Raw genomic sequence first — 6,000 nt, forward strand, 5'->3', positions numbered from 1 at the left:
GGCCATGGAATCACAGAATCATGGAATTATTTAGGTTGGATGACTGCTAGGATCATACAGTCCAACCACTAACTGAACACTGCCAAATCCACCACTATACCATGTCCCTAGGTGCCCCACCTACACATCTTTTAAATCCCTCCAGGGATGGTGACTCAACCACTTCTCTGTGCAGCATGTTCCAATGCTTGACATCCCTTTCAGTGAAGAAACTTTTCCTGATATCCAACCCAAACCTCCCCTGGTGAACCTTGAGGCCATTTCCTCTTGTTCTGTCACTTGTTACCTGGAAGAACAGGCCAACCCCCACCTTGCTACAATGTCCTTTCAGGTGACTGTAGAGAGAAATAAGGTCTCCCCTGAGTCTCCTCCAGGCTAAACACCCCAAGCTCCCTCAGCCAGTCCTCATATAACTTGTGCTTCAGACCCTTCACCAGCTTGGTTGCCCTTCTCTGGGCATGCTCCAGCACCTCAACGTCCTCCTTGGAGGGAGAGGCCCTAAACTGAATCCAAAGTGAAGAGGCAGTCAGGGATTGATGGCAAGTGAGCCTGTGACCTGCCTGGGGTGACTGTGTAACAGCAAAGGTGGTGACGCTAGTTGTTGATTATTTTTCAGCTCCTGTGTGTATTCATGCACTGCACAGCACTTGGAGTGTTCAAGATGAAAGGTACTTTCACCAGCACTTCAGTGGTTTGTTTCCTATTATAGGTCTAGTTTTGACACTCCTCCACCCTCTTATCTAACTTTCTCTACAAAGCTCTTCTCACTTTTTCATCTTTCTTCTGTGGTCCCTAGCCAAGGTAAAAGCAAAACAACAAAACCAAAACCAAAACCATATTTATTTCCTTTTTGGAAAGCTTGAGATTAATCAGCCACACTGATCTGGAGACAGGAGACTTTCACAAAAGCGATTCTTTAAAAAAAAGTCTGCGTACTTTGCTGTAAACTCCTCTCTTCAAAATGTCTTGGTACTCAAGGAAGAAAGGCCTTTGTTTTTTTTTCTTTTTTTGTTGTTTTTAACGAGCCTAGTGGATGTTTTAATTAAGTTGGATAGAAATTTTCACAGTTACTTGATGTGAAAATGTGAGCCTATAAGAGCTGCCTTTGATGCTTGAGTTATGTTTTAAACACTTGATGACTCCTGCACAGCTGTTAATCCTTTTAGCATAGCTAATAGCTATTGCTAGAGTGCTCATGAAATCCTGTTTTGTTTGTGCCTCTGCTGGGCTGGAGGCTTCCTCCGGAATGGCAGCTGTTTGCAGCTCCCAGCCCCAGCAGACCCATACACCACTAAGGACTCCTGGGGCCCCCAACACCGGCAGATCTTAGATGGGAGCCACAGGAGTCTTCCCACACATCTAACCAGGGCTAGACAGCTCCAGCATCCACTTGCAGGAACACATACATGATGGTGGCATTGCAGAGTTGTGCCAGGGGGAGGTCAGAGGAATTCATGAGTGTCCCGTCCACCCCTCCCTCTGCAGTCACCCTCCCACATGAAGAGCTCAGAAATGATCCCCTGACCCTATACTCAATAGTGAGGCACACCGCAGTCTGTGTGTGCCATCCTCTGCTGTGTTCAGTGTTGCTACCTTAAAATAAGATCTTTCAATTCTCAAATATTTTGAGTTCAGCTCTCTTCAGACTTGGAGAGACACTCCACACCTTGTAAACAGGCTTTCCTTTGCTCTGTAGCTCTGGATTTGCTTGAAGGATAGGTAGTGAACTGACTTTGGGGAAATGCAAATGCCTTCCACAAAGGATGCTGCAGGGAGAGATGAAAGCCAACTCCATTTGCATTAGTTCTGTAACTCTGGATGTTTTCCCTCTCCCGTTTAGACTGGAGTTCACACACACACACACACACACACACACACACACACACACACACGGGTTTTTTGCCACTCTGAGCTATTTGTTGCCAGCTGCTCCTCCCAGGAGTTTTGAAGAAATCCCCATTTACACACAAAGCTACTTGTCAGAGTACCAGGAGCAAGCTGCACAGGCAAAGGGAGCAACCTGGAAGCTGGGAATCAGCAGAGCCCTGCTGTGGCCTTTCAGGCCAGTGCTAGCTTGCTCTGTACCCCTGTGCACAAAGCAAGAGACCCCAAGCCTGCAGCAGGACCTGCAGGACTCTCCTGCCACCACCCCTTGGCAGAATTACAGTCTCAGTAGCTACAAGAAAACCAGCAAGATGATGAGCTCCAACACAGTGTACGGGCTGTGCTTTTAGGTGGCCCATAGCAAAATAGCAATCTATCAGTTTGTTAAAGCAGAAAAACATACACAGGAAAGCACTCTCTCTCTGGATCCATGTGCTAAATAACAGAATAAGTCAGGATGTCTCCCAGGTCAGTATGTGTTCACGGCACTCCTGGGGATGGATATCCATCCCACTGCTGCTGCTGCCTCTCCACGGCAAGGGCCCAGATCCTTCACTGGGTTTCCTTTGAAGAGCTCCTTGGGGTGCCTGCAGTGCACAGCAAGGCACCCAGAGCCAGATGGGGACACAGGGAAGCAGCGTTGGGGACTCAGTGCCAGACTAGAGCTCCAAGTGAGACACTGTGCCAAGCCACGCTCGCTTTCTCGGCTCATCACTCTGAGGAAATGCTCCTCAGCTCCTCACTTCCTCAGCTCACTGCTCCTCCACCATTTGCACATCTTTCTGTATTTTATATTATTTTCTAAAGGGAACAGGGAGATACGTCTCTGATAACCAGAGGAGTTTAAGAACAGTGATGCTCAGCCAGCCCTTGAAGTCACAGGTAAATGGGACGGGGCTGGAGATCCTCATACTGGTAGTGTCCTAACCAGAGGCATTTTTGTGTAAAACTGGCTTAAACAGGCAGCTAAACATCTGTTTTCATTCTGACAGCAATAGCTTTGCATTGGGAAACAGATAAAAACCTGGTGAAACACAAAAACACGGCTTATATTCAGCCCGATCTACTGTTGGTAGAGAGCCCTAAAATTGCAGGATCTGTGCTTATTTCATCTTATGTCAGCAACACTGGGGAGAAAGAGATTTCTGGAGGAGGATTTTGCACGCAGTGATAAGAGTCTTGCACTCCCATCCATTCTTGCAGATAAACCCAGAGCACCCTCTGCACACAACAGGAATCCAAGGGAGAAGCCAAGTGCTACCTGTGACATGTGGCCACAGCTTGGACATTCCGCATCCTGAATGCAGCCCAGCACAGCATCAACGCTGGTAGATTAAGGAGCCACTCAGAACCCTGGGGGGGTCAGCAAGCTTGGGAGGTATGGAGGGGATGGTACCAGGACTGGGCATTACCGTGGGCCCATGTGAAAGTGGCTCCAGATTCCCAGCATAAACCACCACGGGACATCTAAACCCTCATGTCAGCAGCCCAGCTGCCCGATGAGAAGTATGACAGTGACATGTCCCAGGAGAGGACTCCAGATCTGACCTCCCTCCAGATGAGGAGCACAGAATCAGGCTCCCCAGGCGATGTGCCAGGCGGAGTGCACCTTCCGCAGGGCAGAGCTGCAGATCGATACCCCACGCCCACAGCGAGTCACAGCTCAGCTGCACAGCCCATCTGCACGATGGTGACAGTCTGCCACCGAGTAGGAAAAAGAAAGAAAAGGCTGCAAACAGGGATTTTCCACACGCAGGAAAACCCCGCAGTAAAATCCACACCAAAAAGCACTGGTGAGGCAGGACCCCCAGGAGCACCCACGTCCCTCAGTGCACATCAGATTTGCAGGTGTGCAGCGCCTCTGCTACCAGGGTAGGAGAGGGACAGGTTCCCCTCAGAACATGTTCAGCATCCCCAGGGAGACCCGATCCCCTCCTCGTGCCCATGGCTGTGCCACCTCTCCCACGGGCTATGACACGTCTCCCACACTCGCTTTCTGTGGTCGACTGCAAAGGGGATGTGTTTCCAAGGCGGAGACGGGAACATCCCGCGCCTCCCAGCACTCAGCCCTGCTGCCAGAAGGTTGGAGGGAGTTCGTGTTCCCTGCGGAGGACCGAGCTCGCATCCTCTGGCCAAGGCCTAGCGGAGAGCATCCCCAGGAGCCTGACGGACCCCGTGGGGCGAGGCACCCGCACCCCGCGCAGCAGTAGGCTCCGGGCATGCCCTTCGGGGCTCTCCAGTCCCACGGTCCCTCCCGGGGCTCTCACCCTTAGAGCAGGTTCCCCGCAGCCAAGTTTGGTCCAAGAGCAACAGAGGCTTCTCCCGCACCACCCCGAGCAGCCGGCTGTGCTCTCCCCCCGCCCCTGGCCGCAGCCCCGCCACTGCGGCCGGTCCCGAGCGCAACCCCGGGACACGCCGCTGCCCCGCCGGGGGGGCCCGGAGGATGCGGAGCGAAGCGGGGAGCGGAGGGGAGGACGAGCAGCCGGCGGGGGGGCGCAGTCCGGGGCAGCCCCATCCCTGCAGCACCCGATGGCGGAGCGGCGGGGGGGTAGCGGGAAGGAGCCGGTGGGACCGGTGGGACCGCAACGGGGGAAACTTGCGCCGCGTCCGGAGCCCGGCGAGTCGATAACGCGGCAGATAAGGGGGGATGCTCGGTGCCGAGCAGCGGGGGCGGCGGGGGGCCGCCGGGTGCTGCCGGGGGTGCCTTACCTGCTGGACAGCCCCGGAGGCTGCGGTCCGCGCCGTAAATCCGCGTGGCGGGTGCGGTGCCGTGTGCGGCGCCGGGAGGGCGGGCGGGTGCCCCCCCCGGGGCCGCGGAGCCCCGGCCGCCCGCCGCTCAGCCCCGCGGCGCCCGCCGCCCCCGCCGCCCCGCCTCGCCGCCCGCCGCCCCGCTCCGCCGCATCGCCGCCGCTGCCGTCGGGGGCTGCGGGCCGCTCCGCCGCCGCTCGCCGCCCCGCGCCGGCCCCGCGGCCCCGCGCCGCGCTCCGCCGTCCGCGGGAGGCGCGCTGGGGGCGGGCGGCGGGGCGGTGCGGAGAGCGGGGCCGTGCCCACCGCCCCTCCGCCCCGCGCCGCCGGGGGGGGTGCCGGCCGCTGCGGGGAGCGCCTCCCGGAGCCCGCCGCTCCGCCTGCAGGACACGGGCGCAGCCCCGTCCCGTGGGACCTCTGTCACCTGGAGCCGAGGTTTCCGCCACCGCCATCCCGGCGGCCGGTGTCCCCCATCCCCATTCTCGGCACTCGGGAACAATCCGTCCTCTGGGATCCACTCCATGTATCGCTGGGGTCTGGGATTGGTCCCAGACCTCGGGACAGGTGTTCCCATTCCTGGGACCGAAAAAAGACACCGGAATCCAGACCCCCTGCCTCCATCTCCATCCCAGACCCCCTGCCTCCTTCACCCCGCCTCCATCCCCGGGCACTGCTGTCAGTTCGTGAGCCACCGAGTCCTCAGACACTACTTCTGGAGCTGATCCCGCTGCCAGCGCCCAGGACTCCCTGTTACCACCCTGGGAAGCTGTGGTCAGCCCCAGAGCCCCGGACACTCTCCTTAAGCCCCTCTCCTGGCTGTACCCCGAGTGTGGCTCAGCAGCTCTAAGGTGAAATGGGAAGAGGGCTGCCCAGTCTTTTCCCCCACCCCGTAGCCTGTCCTGCCATGACAAGAGGTCCTGCACCATCCCACGGGGAGCCAAGGCCCTTGCCCTATCTCAATATCCATTTTGCAATTCCCCTACTGCCATTGCTCTCTGCCTTCCTACCTCTCCGAGCCCTGCCCAGCCACAGGTACGATGCTTCATTGCTGTGGCAGCTCCAACCTGAACAGCACTGAAGGCATCCTGCCATATGTGGTCTTTGTGTGGGGATTACAGGGATGGGAACTGATGCCACTATAAACCTTTTAACTCCACAGACCTTGACTTTTGAGAGTGGCGACTGAAGCGTGGTGAGTCCTGTCTTCTTAGGCATCCAGTCTCAGTTTGAGTGTTTCCTGGGATGCAGAACCAGTGATCCAGGACAAGTTGCTCCTTGGTTAGCTGTCCTCATCACCGTGGACGTGCAGCACTGAAAGGTGTAGGGCAGAGGGGCACTGGACTGCGAGCCCTGCTCACACCTTCCCACCCA

General features: G+C 56.6%; 1 protein-coding gene across 2 annotated transcripts in view; it reads right to left on the reverse strand.

Moving 5' to 3' along the window:
* Window positions 1-4,698, reverse strand: part of LOC116791233 (transmembrane protein 121) — a 37,755-nt gene extending 33,057 nt beyond the window's left edge. For both annotated transcript variants that reach the window (XR_004358655.1, XM_032697034.1), the window contains exon 1: window positions 4,594-4,698. The gene's annotated coding sequence lies outside the window, so the exon portion shown is untranslated. The remainder of the gene's footprint in view (window positions 1-4,593) is intronic.
* Between the last annotated feature and the right edge of the window lie 1,302 nt (window positions 4,699-6,000).

The sequence above is a fragment of the Chiroxiphia lanceolata genome, chromosome 9 (genome assembly GCF_009829145.1).
Source record: "Chiroxiphia lanceolata isolate bChiLan1 chromosome 9, bChiLan1.pri, whole genome shotgun sequence".
Classification (NCBI taxonomy): domain Eukaryota; kingdom Metazoa; phylum Chordata; class Aves; order Passeriformes; family Pipridae; genus Chiroxiphia; species Chiroxiphia lanceolata.